A 23,287-nucleotide genomic window follows, 5' to 3' on the forward strand; every position below is an offset into this window, starting at 1 on the left:
TATTGGTTTGGGTTTTAAAATCTATCACGTGTCATTTTGTAGCGAATTATCTCTTAAGTTTTGAGCTTCAGAACTTCCTATAAGGGAACATGAGCATAGATGCTTCCTGGTTTTCACAGCTTTTTTAGGGAGCAAACTAAATTTTATGATTGAGACAGCCTTTCAACACTAACTACTGAGCAAGGGACCTGAGTGATTCACACCCAGAGTTTAGGTCCACACCTGATCACGCTCACCTGTTTGTGACTTTATATTTAGTAAAACTGAAGAACTTGATTACTTTGTTCATGTGCACTGCACTAGGTTGAAGCAAAACTCTGCATGTAAGTGGACCTTGAGAGACAATGTTGAGATCTCCTAACATGACAATTCAGAGAGGCAGGATGACTTTTAGATTGATGACTTACAACACTGGTGTCCAGTCCTGGGCATGGAGGACCAACGTTCTGCAGAGTTTCTGGTGATACTTGATCAACTGCTCAGGTCTGCTTAATTGGGGTTGGAGCTAAAAAAAAAAAAAAAGAGAAAGACAAAATAAAGTTAAAAATTATGATTCATAAATATGCACAACATCTGAAAATGCGCAAAGATGAGAAGAAAGCAATGCGTTTAATGAGAACTTTCAACCCACTGAAAAATAAGAAGCAATATTAAGTCACAGATGCATTTGTATTTATTATTGTTATTCTTATTATTATTCTTCAAATAAATTATAATTACCTTTTGGTTTATTCATGATTTTCAGTCTCTGAAATAGAAACATTCTATCAATTATGGATAGCATCATACATAACTATATTTAATAGGAGATCGAACACCATGTCTACACCGGATGGCGCAACAAAATAAAATAGAACCTATAATTATATGATGATGTCTACACTGGATGCGGCGCGGTGCAACACAACAAATCCCTGACCGTAAACTGATGCCTCGTTCTATTTATGACGTACTGACACAAAGTTCAAATGATTTTCAATGGTCCCTTTGTCGCGTCCAGTGTAGACACGATTTGAGAGTGTCTAGCTTGGGTATAGAGAATGGGAATATTCAGTATTCTGGGTATACAATACAAATCACCAGAGGAAAAGATGACTATTTACGTTAATATTTTTAAGAGCTTCTGGCATTTTATTAGAATAAATGAATGAATATTCGGATCCTTTGTGTTATTAAAGATTGTGGTCAGTTATTTATGTTTTTGAAACAAGTCTCTTTATGTTCACCAAGAAAACTGCATTTATTTGATCATAAATACAAACAGTAATGTTGTGAAATATTATTATTATTTCAAAAACTTTTTCTATGTGAATATATTGTAAAATGTAATTTATTCTTGTTTTCGCAAAGCGATTTCTGAAGGATCATGTGACACTCAAGACAGGCATAATGATGCTGAAAATACAGCTTTGGTCACTTTTGAAAACATACTGAAATAGAAAATAGTTATAAAAAATGGTAATTTCACAATATTACTGTTTTACTGTATTTTAATCAAATAAATGCAGCAGTGGTGAGCATAAAAGACTTCTTTCAAATACATGACAAATCTGACCCTTAAACTTTAGGCAGTGTATGTTTGAGGTTTTACTTACTAGTCATATGGTTCATAATGTCTAGAGATGTTCTTCGACAGGAGATACGCTCCAACTCTAGAGCACAGCCATCAGCATGGAAGAATCTAGGAACATAAACAATCTGTCACAGAGCCAACAATATTTATTATACAATGCCAGGTTTATTTAAACTATAGCAGAGGTGAAATGCAGAAAACAAAAATAATAATTTAGAAAATAAAAATGTACATTATAGGTTTACTTATTTAGTAATGCTCTTACAGTGTTACTTATGTTTGGACATCAAAGCCCTTTTAAAATAACTAACAAGCAAACACACACACACACACACAATTTTGCAAAAGAAAATCACAGATGCATGGTGATATAGGCAAAATATGTTGTGAAAGATTCATTTAAAGTTATTTAAGCTTTCTCAGATCACCTGTGTTTTCTATTTCTCTGTCAGCAGCTCCCTTCAGAAATGGTTTAAATCAGGAACTTCTCCTGTGTCATAGAGGGTTTTTTCTGACACTTCTGAAATCACAGAACAAGTGGTATAGATATGTGTTTAAAGATCAAGACCTGTTCCCTGTCGATACTTCACTCGTACTGGGTCGCTAGACGCTATGGGGAAAACTCCTTTTTCTCCGAGGACTGAAGACTTTTTCAATCACGCAGTGTGACTGCACGGCCATTGGTTCGTGCAGTAATAAAAAACGAACCAATGGCTCGTCAGCGGCGCTGCACGAGCCTATGGCGGCAAAGCCCGCCAGAAGGGCCGGGGTCATCTGGCTATATAAGCGGGCACTTCGCCATAGGAAAACAGATCAATTCTCCTTCAGCGACGATGATCATCCCTTCGCTGACACTCGAGACTGGAAGACACTCGCCGTAGAAACGCCTCGCTGCGGATAGAAGCTGCCTTTTCCTCTGCGCCCTCTCGCTGCTCTGCCTGCTCTTCGAGCTGCTCCAGTGACCTGTGCAGATGCCAGCCTCGTCCCCTGCGGCCATCCGGTGAGTCTAAAATCAAATTTCTCTGAAAGAGCAAAATTTCAAGCGACGTTGTTGCAAATGTTGCACTGCAAGTGTGGCTCGCGCAGGGAATTCTGCACGATGCAGAAGGGCAACGCCCACACAGACTGCGCATTCACTGAGACAGAATGCTCACTCGAGTATGAGTCTCGCTCTTCTCCACTCGCTGGCCTTCTAGCAAGGCAGCTCCGCTCTTCCATTTCTCCTCTCTCAGCAAGCTCGGAGAATGAAACTATAGAACTCAAGAGCCCGCATGCTCACTCTTACCGTGACGCTCTGATCCGCCGGTGTTTTTACACATGAGAATCACCGCCCCTCGTTACATGAGCGGCTATATCCTCTTGGGCGGACCGGAGTAGAAAGCTATCTTTGACAACTTTGCGTGTGCGTGTGAGTCGCTAAAGCTGCTCCCTCACAAACAGACTGCTTTCGTCGAAAGCCGCCCCTGATTCGCTCGCTATAAGGCGCGAATCAGGGGATATTAAATCACTAACAAAAAGTGTGAAGGTTTCTATTTACAGGTTACAGCAGTTCCATCAAGACCAGGGAATGGTTTGCTCCACCATTAAGAACCAGTGAGTGCAGTAATGATCTGGAGGGAGAATCTTGCATTGATCAGCAAAACGGTTGGAAAGTGATACCTGGGTCCACATCTCTCACCTTTAAAATACGACGACCAGTTTCAACAATCCCACACAGCAAGAAGTGAGGGATGAAGGGCGTGCTAGTAACGACCCTCCCTTGCCAACGAGGGAAAGGCCAATGCAACGACTCGTAAAGAGTAACCCTGGTGAAGATGGAAGATTGATGGGAGCATGATTTGCTAAACTGGGAATGTTTTTAGAAGTTGTCATATACATAGGAGGATTATTATTTTGTTGTGTATTACCCGTATTAAGAACATTAATCGTTAATGCTACTGTTAAGCAAATGGAAGTGATAAAAGTCCCAAATATAGTCAAATGATTACAGAAAAGAACCTAGATGAATATTATGACGGATGGCTAAACAAGCTAAACTTAAATGAGAAAAAATTGGATGATAGTTCCAGTTACTCCAATGACGACACAGAAGAGGTGCAAAGTTGAACCATACCCTGGGTATAGGTGCTAGCCTAACCTCTGCCCAAGGGTGGTCCTCTACGATGCACAAAGTGTCTGGGCTGAAGATCAACTATGTTATTTTTTGTGATGTTACAACTTTTATGTTTTGATGTTCAATTCTATTGTCTTTTATATACATAACTATGACAACCATAGGCAAGTGCTGAACCAATTACATGCTCATGCTTTTAACATTGTTTTATATTAGATAAGAGGTTACGGAGATGGGATCTTTTACTCCTTCCTAGTCAAGTGTGGGGGGAGAGGTTTGGTCTGTTGCTCCGCCAGAATGCTGCTGCATAATCTAGTCATTAGTAATAAGACTGTGTGATTTATTTAGTTGCTAGGTAATGTTAACTGATGAGGCTGAATTATGATGTAGCATTCTGGGTGAAAAAAAGCAAATGTGAGACTTAATAAGTCTCAAAGGAGGAATATGTAGAACATTTTTATTAGTTAAAATATGAATTAATCAAGTATAATTAATGTGAATTTAACCACTTGTGTATTAAGCTATATTTCCAATATAAGCATATGCCTGTGTGTTAAGGGCTCGCATGGACGGAATGTTCAGACCCTTATGATGGAAAACATATACAAAGAAGGCTTCTTTCCTTAAACACATCTAGGAGCCCCTTCTCTCTAGGGAAAGAACATATGTATAAGGAATATTGCCAAAAAATGAAAAATGCACATGTATGAAATGTTCTGAATACGCCTAGAAGAAAGACTATATAAAGAGAATCTCAGAGAACGTTTGGTAGGACTTTTCTACAGAAGACTTCTCGGCTTTATTGTCTTATTATAATAAAGTCTATTTTCTGGCATCGAAACCCCAAGACTTCAGAGTGATTCTTCATAGAAAAGGCGGAAGCCACCACGCACGCCCCAGAGGCTTTCCCTGTATGGTCTCGACTCGGAGCTCCCAGGGTTGCCGCCTCTGGGGGAGATTGAGATGGGTTAGGAGGGCTTGGGAAATGAAGTTCCCCGAGGAGCCCGAGTCGACCAGGGCGGAGGCTGTAATAGAGAAGTCTGGGGTGAGGAGTTGTACTGGCATCAGTGATAAAGAAGAAATATCTGGTTCGATTTGGAGGGTACTCACCACTGGGCGTGGAGGTCTAACGGGGCATTCCCGGATGAAGTGTCCTGGTTTAGCGCATTAGATGCACAAGTTGGCCGCGAGGCGGCGCGCACGCTCCGTGTGGGAAAGGCGAGCGGTGTCTTCAAGCATAGGGTCTGGTACTGGAGTGCCGGACGCAGGTGAGGCTGGCTGGGGGGCGGTCTCGTCCTCGAGACAAGCGGTGAGGCGTTGTGAAATACGTGAGGCGCGTTACATGAAGTTCTCGAGGCCGACGCTGCCATCGTAGATGGCCATCTGGGTGCGCAGGCGGGGATTCAAGCCGAGGCGGTAGGCACTCAGTAACGCGGCTTCATTCAGATTATATTATCTGCAAGTGCACTTTTTAAAAAGTATACTTTTAATAACTGAAGTACACAAAAAGTACACTTTTACTGCAGTTAAGCACACCTCTTTTTCACAAGGGCAGTGTTGTCTGTTGGCGTGTTGTCAGTTTGCTCTTTGCTCCATGATGTAGGCCTATTTTTTACTGCGTGAGAATATGATGTGTAGTGTGAGAACGGCATTAGTTTGTTGGACATAGCAACAGTAACTAAGCAGGACAGGTTTTTGCAAACAGCCAACTGCATCTAAACCTCTCTTCTTAACTTTAGGTTCTGCATATCTGCCATGTTTGCTTTTTTTGTAGTTTTTTTCATGTATGTAGTTCTGAACTGATTCATTCACTAAAAAAGCAATGGATTGTGGACAACATTAGCCTGTGCACAGATCCACACTTCAAAAATCTACCTGAAATAATAAACCATCTGGGGACTTTTGGCACACTCTGTTCAACATACTATGTTTTGGGAAACACTTATTCTCATCGCACATACTATTTAGGATGGATAGTATGAGCATTGGGATGCACGGTCAGTCAGGTGCCAGTTATTCTCTGGCCAGAAAGTGAACCTCTTTATTCAGCTCATGTTTAATGATTTTCAGGCTGTGTGTGCTTACTGATTATGTAATAATGAGCTAACGAGCTGTCCAGGTGGCACAAATTGTTTTCTGTTAGGCTTTAAAAGTCCTGGTTTGGGTGGCACTATAGGTATAGTTTCTTTGGCTGTCTCAGTTGTTGAGTTTGTGGTAAAAACATTTTACAAAAAAAATGGCCTTGATTAAACTTACTCTTTTGGTGTTTCTTTATCACCAGTTGGTATGGCAAGGTGAGTTTTAATATTGCGTTCTTTATTTGGTTGCAGGATTTTTTGTTTGTTTCTATGCGTTTTCACAATATTAGTGACTGGAAGAGCCAATCAATTTATTGACTCATTTGGTGTCATTCATCAAAATATATAGTTTGTTTTTCTCCAAGTAGCTTCATTTGAGTAGCATTAAGTGACAGTTAATAGCCAAATTCCACTAATGCGTCCACCTATGAAATCTTGTGCATATTTTGAACCTAAAGGTCTTTATAATGCAGCTAAAAGTAACTCTAGAAATGCTAATTACTTCCCAAGAAGTACTTCCCCAAGTCTCTTGTTCACTTGACATCACTGCCCCGTATTCAGTGCCATAGTTTAAAATGGCTCTTTACATTAATATAAGACGGTTGCCTTTTCTTAATCTGAAACCATCTCGCATCACTCCAGGAGTTAAGTAACCGTTTTTTTATTTTGCATTTAATTTGCGTTAAAATTCATTTAACTTTGTTCTCTTTCTACAGACAATCCATTGAATGGTCACAGTAACTTGGTTTGTGCATCTACTTCTGTTCACCTGCTAAACTCCTTGAGCCAGGATGCCGAGTCTGTTGCTAACGTCACCTTGAGCCAGGATGCCGAGTCTGTTGCTAACGTCACCTTGAGCCAGGATGCCGAGTCTGTTGCTAACGTCACCTTGAGCCAGGATGCCGAGTCTGTTGCTAACGTCACCCTGAGCCAGGATGCCGAGTCTGTTGCTAACGTCACCTTGAGCCAGGATGCCGAGTCTGTTGCTAACGTCACCTTGAGCCAGGATGCCGAGTCTGTTGCTAACGTCACCTTGAGCCAGGATGCCGAGTCTGCTGCGGCTAACGTCACCTTGAGCCAGGATGCCGAGTCTGCTGCGGCTAACGTCACCTTGAGCCAGGATGCAGAGTCTGCTGCGGCTAACGTCACCTTGAGCCAGGATGCAGAGTCTGCTGCTGCTAACGTCACCTTGAGCCAGGATGCAGAGTCTGTTGCTGCTAACGTCACCTTGAGCCAGGATGCCGAGTCTGCTGTGGCTAACGTCACCTTGAGCCAGGATGCCGAGTCTGTTGCTGCTAACGTCACCTTGAGCCAGGATGCCGAGTCTGTTGCTGCCAACGTCACCTTGAGCCAGGATGCCGAGTCTGTTGCTGCTAACGTCACCTTGAGCCAGGATGCAGAGTCTGTTGCTGCTAACGTCACCTTGAGCCAGGATGCCGAGTCTGTTGCTGCTAACGTCACCTTGAGCCAGGATGCCGAGTCTGCTGTGGCTAACGTCACCTTGAGCCAGGATGCAGAGTCTGTTGCTGCTAACGTCACCTTGAGCCAGGATGCCGAGTCTGTTGCTGCCAACGTCACCTTGAGCCAGGATGCCGAGTCTGTTGCTGCCAACGTCACCTTGAGCCAGGATGCCGAGTCTGCTGTGGCTAACGTCACCTTGAGCCAGGATGCCGAGTCTGCTGTGGCTAACGTCACCTTGAGCCAGGATGCCGAGTCTGCTGTGGCTAACGTCACCTTGAGCCAGGATGCCGAGTCTGCTGTGGCTAACGTCACCTTGAGCCAGGATGCCGAGTCTGCTGTGGCTAACGTCACCTTGAGCCAGGATGCCGAGTCTGCTGTGGCTAACGTCACCTTGAGCCAGGATGCCGAGTCTGCTGTGGCTAACGTCACCTTGAGCCAGGATGCCGAGTCTGCTGTGGCTAACGTCACCTTGAGCCAGGATGCCGAGTCTGCTGTGGCTAACGTCACCTTGAGCCAGGATGCCGAGTCTGCTGTGGCTAACGTCACCTTGAGCCAGGATGCCGAGTCTGCTGTGGCTAACGTCACCTTGAGCCAGGATGCCGAGTCTGCTGTGGCTAACGTCACCTTGAGTCCTTCTGACAAATAAGTTTCAGCCACTGTCTATATATGTGGTCTCAAACATCTTTTGTAAGCAAATAAATCTGTGGGTTTCTTTTTATTGGTTGTCTTGTTGTACTCTTTCCAGCATTAACTTTTTTTTTTTTTTTTTTTTTTTTTTTTTTTTTTTTTTTAATACCCACATGAACACTACAGAGTATCAGATAATATAACATTACAGCGTATACTTGCACTGTTAATACACTTAATGTGTTAATGCGGTTTAAGGTTCAAAACACGTTTTCCACAATGCACATTGTTTCTCTATGCCCCGCCTTTCTGAAATGTCAATTTTTACAAAGCTCATCCTTCTGAGAAGCGAGGCGTGCTCTGATTGGCCAGCTATCCAGTGCGTTGTGATTGACCGAATACCTCACGGGGGAGTAACATTTCCGTCTCCCCTCACCCTATTGTGATGCTGTGTCCCGGCACGACGACACAAATCCAAAACCCATTATAAACGAGGCATTTGTTGCATCCAGTTGGGACATGATGATTATAATGACTTGTATGGTCTTTTTACGTTGCATCTCTTCATTTGTGATCGGAGAAATGACAAACAAGCACTACTCTACACAAATCAAAACTTGTCAGTGGCAAATTCTTTAAATAAGAAAACATACTTTACATTCTGTAAGTCAGAAGAGTCAGACTGCCCTTGCAAAGCAGTGTTGCCAGATTGGATGGACTATTTCCAGCGTAAAAGCTCACAAAAACCCGCCCAAAACTTTAACTGTCAAAATAATGATAGAATGTAAATCAAGGTTGATAAGAGCCATTTTAACTCTTTGTAACGAAAAAATATAAATATAATGCTAGATAAATCTCCCATGGATCAAATCAGGGCCAATACATTAAAGAGAACTACCAAATATGATTAAAATATGCAAGCAGACACTTTCAAAACGGCAATCAAGAAATTAACCGATATCCTCGAAAAATACATCATGTTCAATGTCAACAGCCAGAATTTAAATGCAAAAAAGTGCCCAATATAAGTGATCAGAATAAGCAACGTAATTATAGGTACTTCACACTCGTTCATGCACACACCATGACAGCTAACACAAATACGTAACTGTTACATAACTGCAACGTAATATGGTGACCAAAGTTACGTTGTGGCAACCGGAAAAGTGAAAGGTATACGTTGGGCAGACATGCTGTAGTTTAACCTAATTTATGTCCTCATATGCCCAAACTAATGTAAAGGCTGTTTCAACAGCTGTGAATGATGAATACAGACTCGAAATGAATTTAATTCATTTATTTTGAAAAACACACACATATGAACAGTAAAATACACACAAATTATTAATAAAAACATAGGATATACAGCGAAATATGAATGAAAGCATTCAGCAGGTTCCGTGGTCAGCATCATTATAAACAGATATGCTATAGCATAATATTTGCTAGCAGACAATTCAGATAATTAAGGAAAGATACCATAATCACAGATGTATAAATATTAACAAAAGTACTTAAAGTAGACTGTATAAACATCATTTTTCGAAATAATAAATCTTTAAAATATTGAAAATGTTTGTAAAACAGAACAATGACCAATTATAACCACATGTGAACATATTTCACACAAAAATGTCAATTCTGTCATTCATTACTTACCCTCATGTCGCTGCAAACCCATAAGACCCTTTTGTGCAGAACACAAATGAAGATATTTTTAACAGATGCCTTGTGTACGCAAAAAACAGCAACAACAAAAATATTATGTTTTTATTCACAAATTATGTCCAACGCATTTTCACAAAAGCAGCATGAGATGACCAGTTCTCACACCAACACAACACTGATGCATCATGGTGCTCTCGTGAACATGTTATTTTGTAAATAAAAATGCAATGTTTTTTGTGCACACAAAACATTCACATCACTTCATAAATTGAGGTTAAACAACTGGGGCCTGTACCATGATGGTGGCTAAACAACCTCAGGGTTACAGGATTAGTTTTGAGTTGACAAAACCAAACCAGTTCAATTCGGCCTTGTTGGTACCATGAAGCTGATCATCAACGTTCTCTGTCAACTCAGGCTTGATCCTGAGTTAATGGAGCTCGTGCACATGAATGTGTGACATCAGTAATGAGGAGCCAATCACATGCCTTGAAACTGTGATTCACTTCTCATGAGAGTCAGTGGGTGCTTCTCAATTCTTATTTGTGCATCCTCGTTTCCTTTCCTTGCGTCCTTTCCTCGCATCTTAGCTCCACCCCTTCAGGATACGAGGGAAGGATGCACATAAAAGACGCGAGGATGGAGGAATTGAATCAAGTGAAATGATATATCCCTTTAGCATCACTTTAGAGCGTCATCAGCTGCGCAAAATGGATCTGCCCTTATGTTGTTAAAGTTTGTTTTTTAAGACTTTCAAAATAAACATTAATAAAGATGCCCTGTTGAAATATATGACATGTATGGTTTATTTAAATTGCAAAGGTAAAATATAAATTAAAAATTATTACAACAGATGAGAAGGGGGAGGAGAATTTACACGTGCGTCAGGTTTTTCGATGAAAAAGACTTCCGCATAGGATACACCTGTGTATCCTCGCTCATAGCTCCTTTGGAAGGCTCCTCATTCCTCGTTCCTCGCCTCCTCACGGTGCAATTAGAGAATTGAGATGTCCTTCAAGATGGCTAAGCTCGATCGGTTTCCGGGTCATAGGATGGAGGACGGAGGAGTGAGGAAGCGAGGAGGGATATTGAGAAGCACCCAGTGTGATTCACTACCAAAGATTAAAAGATTGAACAATATGAAGAATTGAAACACATTTACACAGCAAGATGAATCAATCCATCCATGAAAGAGGAAAACTTATCTTACCATATAAGTGCAAGTCAAATTTGTAAAGTTTATAATATTTATAGATATAACAACACTTAAAAATTGAAACTCATATGTAGTCATGTTTACAGCTATTGATTCTAAAACATATTTATATTGCATATTATCTATATGTTTATATTAATTTAAAATAAAAGCTTAATAATTACTATTAAATTAAGCTGGCTTGTGTAATGGTTTAAGGGTATAATAATTATATAAATAATCATCTCTAAAAATCTGATGATTTTATCTTTAAAAATGTTTTATTATGTAGCGTTCTTTAATTTGGAGTAAGAGAAACTGGAGGAGTGGCTTTATTGCGTCAGAGATGTGTCACTTTGCTTGAAGCTGATTGGTCAAATTTCGGTTTGAGATCTCTAAACCAGAACATAACCTGCCCCGGAGCAGGTTAGCTGTGGAGCGCAAGTTACTATGGCCATCAACACTGCTAAAAGCTAAACCACTTTCATGGTACCTAAAACCCAGAGTTGGCTCAAACTAAACTGAAACTTACCTGAAAATTTCTCAGATTTCATTAAAAGGATCTACATTTATGTTTAAAAGATGAACAAAAGTCTTAAAGGTTTGGAACAACATGAAGGTGAGTGATGAACATTTTTGGTTTAACTAAGACATTAGGTAAATCGGTTCCCTCAGATCTCTGTTCTTCTGGTTCTTCTGCTCCTTCCACCATCCCAATCCTGGATTGAGCCACGACAGAAGTTTCCACTTTGAATGCTTTAGCCTGGAGGTATTTTCACCCGCATCTAAAGTGAGAAAGAAAACAATAACCCAAATGTAAAAATAATAATAAAAAAATCAAAAAAATTGTCTAAAATGTAAAAGCATACATGAGTTTTCCCTACTGTTAGGACATTTCTACCTCAGGGCACAAAAGAGTGGGGACTTACAGGATAAGAACAATTTTCTAGAATTTTCAGGCTAGTTTTTTGTCACTTCCTATACAGGGCTCCAGACTGTTTTGTGACCGATTTTTCTGCCGGTGCGAGTAAATTTTGTGAGCACTAGCACGACCACCACATTGCCCCAGCTCATAAGCACTGCTATTTCTGTTGCATATGAGAAACATCAAACAGCAAGCGAAAGAAAACCTAGTGAAACCGCGCTTCTCGTTTGAGCTGTGCAGCGAGGACCGTTTATCAGCTCGGATCAGTGCAGAGCAAACAAACTTCTCCGAGCTCAGAACAGGTTTACTCAGGAAGCAGTGTTGATTTCGTGTTACTGTACACAGCTCAGAGACCCAGTGAGAAGCACTTGAATTTGCTGCAGAATGAATAAGGTTGCCGTGAGCTCTAGTGAGAAGCATTCAAATTCTGCACAGAAATCTGTTATAAACAGTGCTGACATATAACCAGAAGTAACGCTAACTATAACCATGGTGTTTCATTACATTATGCATATCAGGGTTTGTACAAACTTTTGAGAGAGAAATTCAAGCACATTTAAGTATTTCACACAGCTATTTACAGAACTTTAAAACTTTAAAAAGCATACAATTAAAATGTTATTTAAAGGGATGACCAAAATATACTTTATGGTAAACAAACACATTTGTAAAATTAAGAAAAAGGGGCATCAAATTACCACTATAACCAGTAGATAGCAGAGGAACACTTATAGGCTTATTAGTCATTCATTTCTACTTTTTACTTTACATTTTGAAATTATAAAATCACTATTATAAAATTTTAAATCATCAAGAAAAAAAAAACATTTTGTAAGCGTTTGCTTTTTTTGTGTGTATGAAGTAAGAAAAGTCACAAAATGTCTTGAAAAACAAACTTCTCTGACTGAATCACACAAAGCAAGAGAGCTCCTTTCATAATCACTGAAGTTGTTGGTCAGTTCCATATAGTACTACAGAAGAATAATGGTACATTTAATAAGCGTAGAATGTTAATTTTCTATATAAAACTTACATTTTGCACATGTTACTGTTGTTAATAAAAGTATTTTAAAAGTATAAAAAATGTTGTGCTTCCTAACTCGAGCTCAGTGCTTTACTGTCACATGTGCATTACCAAGAAGTAAATGTGTAATATTACTAGTAACTACACTTATTAATGCAAAACTATAATAATTTCATGATAAATTATTTTTAATACCGCCCACACACCACCCCAAGCACTAAATTAATATATTGTGCACATATATAGGCACTGGTAAGGGCAGTGGCTCACTACACACTGGTGACTATTTTCGTCCTCATTGTACAACATCACTACTGTAAGAAGTGGTCTTAAGTCTGAACGCACACATCTAACAACAGACATCCTGACGCCGTATGGAATGGACATCTTTTTCTCCTGGGCCATAAAACCAGGATCTAACGAAGAAAATTCCCGTTTGGTCATTTTGAAAGAAAACAGAACTCATATTCCCGGATTCTAATTTACGTGGCGCCAGAGACTCCCCTGAATCTGACTCCGCTGAGCGCCGTAATTCAAAAAGTAATCTTGAAGAAGACTTTTACAACCTTGCTATCAGCAGATTCCAGGAAAACACGCCTTTTCTGGGGTGCTATTGAAACTTAATAGCACCCCAGGATAAGGATATTGTGTGTTTAAAAAGGAACAAAAGTTATACTGGTTTCTGCTACTGAAACAAAGTATACTCGAAAACAAAAACACTATATACCATAGAGTTACAACATATATATTAAAGGATGTTTTTGTTTGTGACATGTATAAGCTGGTTGTGTGTTATTTTGAACTTATGTAATCTTTTTCCAGAATGTATTCCTGATCACTAGTTGTGAATTTTCACATGCGCAATATGTTTATTTAGAATTTAGGATCGTTTAATCAATGCATTAACTACGAAATTGAATATAAAGGATATTTGTATTTTTGTTCATGTTAAACGGCTACTGTTTGGTTTCGTTAGAAACCTAATCTCATGAATAATATTATGATGAATGAGAATGATCTTTTCTCTGCAAGGTATCATCATAATATGAATAGAAATCTGCTGATAATAAGTTTCATGTGATTAAATAACTGAACGGACAATTTATGCACAGAAGACACGCAGATATGCAGGGCGGGGCTCCGCCCCACAGCTACACTTGCGATTGGTTCAAACGCCCCGCAGGAAAGAATCCGATTGGATCAAGCGCCCGGAGGCGGATCCCAAATTGGCCCGTTAAAAATCGGATGCACAACTGAAAGTTCGGTTGGAGTTGAAACTGAAAGGAGGCTCACGCACGCCTCGCTCGTCTCTCGTTCTGCTCACGCTGCAAAGCGCTTCTGGCCTCTAACATCACGGCAGGGCATTGCAACAGCGATCAAAGTTAAACTTCAAAGAAACCAACACCTGACGCTAAGAGCTAAGAAAGACTTCCTGATTGCGTTTACCTACGCACAGCTAGGAGCTAGATAACTAAATTTAACTATTTGATTTATTTTAATCATTAGCCACGAATGAAATAAACAAAGTGTTAAGAGATAACTTGCTGTTATTAATGCTTGCTGGACAAGTCGTTAACAAGGCATAAGTTGGACATTCTGATTAATATCAATTAATCATATGAAGATCAAATCTTAAGAGTGATTCCCTAAAAGCTAAAATAAATAATACAAATTAATAATGTGGGATATTAATATTCCTACACTACTGACATTTATGCACAACAGTAAAACTGATATTTTTTATGCTATTTTCAGCACATTATGATAAATACTTTGTTACATGTATGTGGAAGATTTCATTCATAAATAAATATTTGCTAGATTAGACATTACCTGTCTAGTAATGTATGTTTATGCTGAAATTGTCACGAGTCCGGGCTCGGCAGTTCTTCCCTGTCGCCACCAGAGGTCACCATCTCCCTTCCTCCCGGACTCATCTATGTAATCACATACACCTGCCACATCACATACATCTGCTTAATCTCACACACCTGTCCCACTCATTACACCCACAGCTGTTCCCAATTGCCACGGACTATTTAGTCTCCACTCTCCCACCACTCTGCCTGGTTGCGTTACATGATATTTGTGAATGTGTTTTTTGTTTCTAGTGTCTGCTCTGGGCTGGGATACACGCACCTCATTGCCGTTTTTGTATCCCAGTCCTTTTCTGTTTTGTTTTTTGCCGTGTTGGCTTGTTGTTTTTGTTTAAATTAAAGAGCACTTCCCTGCACTTGGACCCTGACTCCGTCTTTTCGCGGCGTTTCTTCGCCGTCCCGTGACAGAACGCAACCAGCAGACATGGGTCCAGCAGGGAAGCTCCTCAATATCCGCCAGGGAGACCGGAGCATGGAGGAGTATGCCAGGGATTTTATTGGAGTGGCTCGGCGGGTGGATATGGAGAAGACCTGCCTAATGGTCTTCTTTTACGGAGGCCTGGCCCAGCCCTTCAAGTCCCTGGTGCCATACTGGGACCCTGAGGAGTCGCTGGAGGACTACATTGACCTGGCTCTGCAGGTGAGCGGCTCAGCCTTCAGGGTGGAGTTAGCTGCGGAGCCCGTTCACCGTTCTCCCGAGGCGGCAATCCGGGGGGCGGCAGAGGCATCGGTGGCCGCGCCCAGTGCCTCGAACCCACTTCTGGAGCATCCTGGGCTGATGCACAGCGTGCAGGATCCCCCACTGATGTCGGTGCGAGCAGCGTGGTCTGCTCGTGGTCTTTCCAGGGCGGCAGTGCCCGCTCACAAGGCTTCCGAAGCGGCGGTGCCCGCTCACGATCCTCTCGAGGCGGCGGTGCACACTCACAGGGCTTCCGAGGCGGCGGTGCCCGCTCACAAGGCTTCCGAAGCGGCGGTGCCCGCTCACGATCCTCTCGAGGCGGCGGTGCACGCCCACAAGGCTTCCGAAGCGGCGGTGCACGCCCACAAGGCTTCCGAGGCGGCGGTGCACACCCACAAGGCTTCCCAGGTGGCGGTGTCCGCTCACAAGACTTCCGAAGCGGCGGTGCCCGCTCACGATCCTCTCGAGACGGCGGTGCATGCTCACAAGGCTTCCGAGGCGGCGGTGCCCTCTCACAAGGCTTCCGAGGCGGCGGTGCCCTCTCACAAGGCTTCCGAGGCGGCGGTGCCCGCTCACAAGGCTTCCGAGGCGGCAGTGCCCGCTCACAAGGCTTCCGAAGCGGCGGTGCCCGCTCACGATCCTCTCGAGGCGGCGGTGCACACTCACAGGGCTTCCGAGGCGGCGGTGCCCGCTCACAAGGCTTCCGAAGCGGCGGTGCCCGCTCACGATCCTCTCGAAGCGGCGGTGCCCGCTCACTATCCTCTCGAGGCGGCGGTGCACACTCACAGGGCTTCCGAGGCGGCGGTGCCCGCTCACAAGGCTTCCGAAGCGGCGGTGCCCGCTCACGATCCTCTCGAGGCGGCGGTGCACGCCCACAAGGCTTCCGAAGCGGCGGTGCACGCCCACAAGGCTTCCGAGGCGGCGGTGCACACCCACAAGGCTTCCGAGGCGGCGGTGCACGCCCACAAGGCTTCCGAGGCGGCGGTGCACGCCCACTCTCTTGTGGGCGTGCAAGCCTTGGTGCACGCCCACAAGGCTTCCGAAGCGGCGGTGCCCGCTCACGATCCTCTCGAGGCGGCGGTGCCCGCTCACAAGGCTTCCGAGGCGGCGGTGCACGCCCACAAGGCTTCCGAGGCGGCGGTGCACGCCCACAAGGCTTCCGAGGCGGCGGTGCCCTCTCACAAGGCTTCCGAGGCGGCGGTGCCCTCTCACAAGGCTTCCGAGGCGGCGGTGCCCGCTCACAAGGCTTCCGAGGCGGCAGTGCCCGCTCACAAGGCTTCCGAGGCGGCGGTGCACACCCACAAGGCTTCCGAGGCGGCGGTGCACGCCCACAAGGCTTCCGAGGCGGCGGTGCACGCCCACTCTCTTGTGGGCGTGCAAGCCTTGGTGCACGCCCACAAGGCTTCCGAAGCGGCGGTGCCCGCTCACGATCCTCTCGAGGCGGCGGTGCCCGCTCACAAGGCTTCCGAGGCGGCGGTGCACGCCCACAAGGCTTCCGAGGCGGCGGTGCACGCCCACAAGGCTTCCGAAGCGGCGGTGCACGCCCACAAGGCTTCCGAGGCGGCGGTGCACGCCCACAAGGCTTCCGAAGCGGCGGTGCCCGCTCACGATCCTCTCGAGGCGGCGGTGCACACTCACAGGGCTTCCGAGGCGGCGGTGCCCGCTCACAAGGCTTCCGAAGCGGCGGTGCCCGCTCACGATCCTCTCGAGGCGGCGGTGCACGCCCACAAGGCTTCCGAAGCGGCGGTGCACGCCCACAAGGCTTCCGAGGCGGCGGTGCACGCCCACAAGGCTTCCGAGGCGGCGGTGTCCGCCCACAAGGCTTCCGAGGCAGCGGTGTCCGCTTGCGAGCTTTCCCGGATGAATCCACCGTGTCCGCCCTGGCCTCCTGTTCATCCGGCGCCGTCCTGGCGCCCGTGTCTGCCTCCGTCTCTGGGCCCTCTTCCGCTGCACGGGCCTGGCCCACCATCCCTCCCCCTGTTCCGTTCCTTTAGGGAGGGGTCATGTCACGAGTCCGGGCTCGGCAGTTCTTCCCTGTCGCCACCAGAGGTCACCATCTCCCTTCCTCCCGGACTCATCTATGTAATCACATACACCTGCCACATCACATACACCTGCTTAATCTCACACACCTGTCCCACTCATTACACCCACAGCTGTTCCCAATTGCCACGGACTATTTAGTCTCCACTCTCCCACCACTCTGCCTGGTTGCGTTACATGATATTTGTGAATGTGTTTTTTGTTTCTAGTGTCTGCTCTTGGCTGGGATACACGCACCTCATTGCCGTTTTTGTATCCCAGTCCTTTTCTGTTTTGTTTTTTGCCGTGTTGGCTTGTTGTTTTTGTTTAAATTAAAGAGCACTTCCCTGCACTTGGACCCTGACTCCGTCTTTTCGCAGCGCTTCTTCGCCGTCCCGTGACAGAAATATAATATTGGTTTGTGTTTTAAAATCTATCACGTGTCATTTTGTAGCGAATTATCTCTTAGGTTTTGAGCTTCAGAACTTCCTATAAGGGAACATAGTGAGCATAGATGCTTCCTGGTTTTCACAGCTTTTTTAGGGAGCAAACAAAATTTTGTGATTGAGACAGCCCTTAAACACTGACTACTGAGCAAGGGACCTGAGTGATTCACACCCAGAGTTTAGGTCCACACCTGATCACGCTCACCTGTTTGTGACTTTATATTTAGTAAAACTGAAGAACTTGATTAGTTTGTTCATGTGCACTGCACTAGGTTGAAGGCACTCTGCATGTAAGTGGACCTTGAGAGACAATGTTGAGATCTCCTAACATAACAATTCAGAGAGGCAGGATGACTTCTAGATTGATGACTTACAACACTGGTGTCCAGTCCTGGGCATGGAGGACCAACGTTCTGCAGAGTTTCTGGTGATACTTGATCAACTGCTCAGGTCTGCTTAATTGGGGTTGGAGCTAAACCAAACTAAAAAAAAAAGACAAAGACAAAATAAAGTTAAAAATTATGATTCATAAATATGCACACCATCTGAAAATGCGCAAAGATGAGAAGAAAGTAATGCGTTTAATGAGAACTTTCAACCCACTGAAAAATAAGAAGCAATATTAAGTCACACATGCATTTTTATTTATTCTTGTTATTCTTATTATTATTATTCAAATAAATTATAATTACCTTTTGGTTTATTGATGATTTTCAGTCTCTGAAATAGAAACATTCTATCAATTATGGATGGCATCATACATCATATGTAACGATATTTAATAGGAGATCTAACACCATGTCTACACCGGATGGCGCAACAAAATAAAATAGAACCTATAATTATATGATGATGTCTACACTGGATGCGGCACAGTGCAACACAACAAATCCCTGACCGTAAACTGATGCCTCGTTCTATTTATGACGTACTGACACAAAGTTCAAATGATTTTCAATGGTCCCTTTGTCGCGTCCAGTGTAGACACGATTTGAGAGTGTCTAGCTTGGGTATAGAGAATGGGAATCTACATCATTGTGCATTGCATTCTGGGTATGCAATGCAAATCACCAGAGGAAAAGATGACTATTTACGTTAATATTTTTAAAGCTTCTGGCATTTTATTAGAATAAATGAATGAATATTCGAATCCCTTGTGTTATTAAAGATTGTGGTCAGTTATTTATGTTTTTGAAACAAGTCTCTTTATGTTCACTAAGAAAACTGCATTTATTTGATAATAAATAAAAACAGTAATGTTGTGAAATATTATTATTATTTAAAATAATTTTTCTATGTGAATATATTGTAAAATGTAATTTATTCTTGTTTTCGCAAAGTGTGATTTCTGAAGGATCATGTGACACTGAAGACAGGGATAATGATGCTGAAAATACAGCTTTGATCACCTTTTAAAACATACTGAAATAGAAAATAGTTATAAAAAAAAAGGTAATTTCACAATATTACTGTTCCGAGAGAAGTAAGCGCAAGGATGGAGGCGGGGAGGCTCGTCGTGGTGTTGGGACAGCACAGCCCCGACTCCCGTGGTGGAGGCGTCGACTTCCACGACGAAGGGGATCAGGGTGGCGAAGGATGGGGGCCGTGCTGAAGGCTTCCTTGAGCTGTTGGAGCGCTTCGTAGGCTTCGGGGCTCCAGGACAGAGACTTGGGCTTACCGCGGAGCATGGAGGTGAGGGGTGATGAAAGTCGACTGAATTGATGGATGAACCGTCTGTAAAAGTTGGAGAAGCCCAGAAAGTGCTGTAGTTCCTTGACCGTTTGTGGTAAGGGCCAGTCCAGGATGGCTTGGACCTTCCCCTGGTCCATCTGGATTCCTTCGGGACTAATGGTATAGCCGAGGAACTGTACCGTGGGGCGATGGAACTCGCACTTCTCCAGTTTCAGGAAGAACTGTTGTTCCCTGAGCCGCTGAAGGACCTGCTCAACGTGGTGGCGATGTTCGGCCAGGTTCCGGGAGTAGATCAGGACATCGTCTATGTAGACGATCATGAACTGGGGGAGGAACTCCCAGAACACCTCGTTCACGAAGCCTTGAAAGACGGACGGTGAGTTGGAGAGGCCGTACGGCATAACCCGGTACTCGGAGTGACCTGATGGAGTGAGGAACGCCGTCTTCCACTTATCGCCCTCCCTTATCCTCACGAGGTTATATGCGCTTCGCAGGTCCAACTTGGAGAAGATGCGGGCCCCACGGAGTTCCTCGAGGGCAGCCGGGACCAGGGGAAGCGGGTACGGGAGCTTTACTGTCTGGTCGTTGAGCGTGCGGTAATCAATGCAGGGCCTCAAGCCCCCGTCCTTCTTGCCCACGAAGAAGAAGCTCGAGGCGGCGGGGGATGTTGACTGCCGGATAAAGCCTTGTTGAAGAGCCTCCGTGATGTACTCCTCCATTGCCTTGCGCTCCGGGATGGACAGAGGGTAGACCTTACCCTTAGGAAGTTTAGCTCCAGGCAGCAGGTCGATGGCACAGTCCCATGGCCGGTGCGGTGGTAGGCGAGTGGCTGCCTGCTTGCTGAACACATCCTGGAACGCCTGGTAGTCAGATGGGACAGTACACTTCACCTGGGGCTCAGGACTTTCTACTTGAGTGGAACAGACTTGCAGGGGTGCGGGGTTTTTGGAAATCCTCTGCACTGACTGCAGGAAGGAACGGGTACAGGACACGCTCCAGCGAGTGACTTCGCATGGATCCCATCTGACTACTGGAGAGTGTAGAGCACCATCGCACAGAGCATGGTGATATCCACCGTGGGCCCCTCCAGTACCAGAAAGGTGATGGACTCCTCATGTAGACAGCCGACCCTGAGTGTCAATGGGGGGGCGCGATACTTCACTCTTCCACGTGTAGAAGATTTTTATTAGTCAAAATATGAATTAATCAAGTATAATTAATGTGAATTTAACCACTTGTGTATTAAGCTATATTTCCAATATAAGCATATGCCTGTGTGTTAAGGGCTCGCATGGACGGAATGTTTAGACCCTTATGATGGAAAACATATACAAAGAAGGCTTCTTTCCTTAAACACGTCTAGGAGCCCCTTCTCTCTAGGGAAAGAACATATGTATAAGGAATATTGCCAAGAAAGGAAAAATGCACATGTATGAAATGTTCTGAAAACGCCTAGATGAAAGACTATATAAAGAGAATCTCAGAGAACATTTAGAAGACTTCTCGGCTTTATTGTCTTCTTATAATAAAGTCTATTTTCTGGCATCGAAACCCCAAGACTTCAGAGTGATTCTTCATAGAAAAGGCGGAAGCCACCACATTTGGCGTCACGGACAGGATGGAAAGGAGCAAAGGGTGAAAGACCACGTTGAGCTTGCTGACGAACAACACAAATTAATTGGCCACAGGTAAGCAGTTTATGCTTAAATAATTGGTTTGTCTTGTTTGCCAGTTGGCCCTTTGTGGTAAGAACTCTTAAAAATTGCTCTTCCAAATTTAAAGAACCAAAAGAAAAGAAAGGGGTTTTTATTCCAGAAGAAATAATTGCATGCACAGATCTGTTTTACTGTTAAGAGGGCCTTTGATGGATAGCAGTGAATTAGGGCAGATTGTGTATGCAAAAATCTGTGTTTACAGTCAAGAGGGCCTTTGATGGATGACGTAAACGTTGAGCAGATAAACATTGCATGCAATGGTCTGTGTTTATTGTTTAATGGTCCTTGAGGATAACATTAAACGTTAAGCAGATAAAGTAGAGGAAAGTGCGCAAAGTCCTTAGGATAAGGCAAAAATCATGCAGGGTGCTGTTTTTTCTGTGTTGAGGAAGTGCATCAGAAAAAGAGTAAGCAGTATAGATGCAGGTCGTTCTAGAGGAGCGTAGTGTAGTCTTGTCTGTGTCTGTGTTTGTGTCTGCGTGAATGATTGAGGTTGTATGAAAAATAAATAAATCCCGTATTGGGTGGGTAAAAGTGCCACGCCTGAGAGAGATGAATGACTGCTATGAACCCTATAAATAAAGGGCCACAGAATGAAAGAGTGAACCCTATAAATAAAGGGGCTAGAAGGAGTGAATGTGATTAGGAAACATTTGTATCAATAAATATATTTTATATGTTTATACATTTTAGAGCTCTGTGTGATAAAAAAGAAGAACATTTCTGAGATCAAAGCAGCAGAAGTGAGATCAAGGCATTAAGTTAAAAAAACGTATATTAAATAAAAAAAAAAGAAAAAAAAAAGAAACTTTTAAGGGCGGACAAAAGAATGAAAAAATAGACGAGAAGTAAAAATAAATATAAATATTATTTTTAGTAGTTTTAGATAATGAATGATTATAAAATAGAGTTGAAACTATTAACTCATACAGAAAATGTACATGTATCAGAGAGAATAAAAATCTAAGTTTAAAGATGCAGGTCACAAAATAAAGTGGAGAATATTGGATAAAATAGTTAAATTAAGTGGGAAAAAATAGTAAGTTAATTAGCTATAAAGAAATATATATATAGAGTCAGATTGTAAGATTATAGGAAAATGTATGGCAGCCTCTCCTGTGGAATTATTAAGATTAAAATATCCATTGTGTAAAGAATTGATAACTAAGGTCTCAAACAAATGGCAGAAGAGAACTAAGAATATGATGACAAAATGGCCAAAGGAAGGGACATTTGATGTAGCACTGTGTGAGGAAATGGAAACTGATAAAAAAACTACTAATGCTTAAGGAGGCAGACAAAGAAACAAAGAAAAAGGAAAAGTTGTTTTCTAAACCACCCCTATATCTGCCCCCAGAGTATCAGTTAACGGTAGACGTGTTGGGAGAAATGCAGATGGAAGGACACGTAGAGTTGGAAGAAAAAGAAGGAACCAGATGTGAAACCAAAGAGGTGACTGAGAAAAGAAAGTGAAGGATATTTGCCGATAGATTGTAATAGACAGACACGCATAGCTTTAGAAATGATGAAAACAAACCAGGAAGGCAAAACGGAATATGAAGAAGTGTTAGAAGAGATGAGGAGAAAAGATAGGGGAATTGAAGCACAAGTAGTAGTTATGGAAGATGACATAGAGAAGAAAAAAAAATGGGGGTTAGGGTTGGGAAGCAAAAGATTTAGGACCAATGATGAAAGAAGCAGAACAAAGCAAATGGGAACCAACAGAACATCCGTTGATATCTCACTCAGCTGAAAAAAATTACATCAAAATTTTGTGTGCAACTAGTTTGTTGGGAATTCCTCAGGAAGTAGTTATTAGTCACAAGAAACTGACGCAGATGTCTGCAACATCTGAATTGATAGACACTCCTGACACTCCTGACACTGAATTATTGAAAGAAGTAGAACAACAGGTACCAACTGAATTATGGTCTCAACATGACTCAGATATAGGATTAATAAAATCAGCAAACCCAGTGAGAGTACAACTTAAGCCAGGGCTCCTAGATGTTTCTTTCCACATCTAGGAGCCCCTTCTCTCTAGGGAAAGAACATATGTATAAGGAATATTGCCAAAAAAGGAAAAATGCACATGCATGAAATGTTCTGAACACGCCTAGAAGAAAGACTATATAAAGAGAATCTCAGAGAACGTTTGGTAGGACTTTTCTACAGAAGACTTCTCGGCTTTA

Source organism: Barbus barbus, assembly GCF_936440315.1.
Source record: "Barbus barbus genome assembly, chromosome: 28".
NCBI lineage: Eukaryota > Metazoa > Chordata > Actinopteri > Cypriniformes > Cyprinidae > Barbus > Barbus barbus.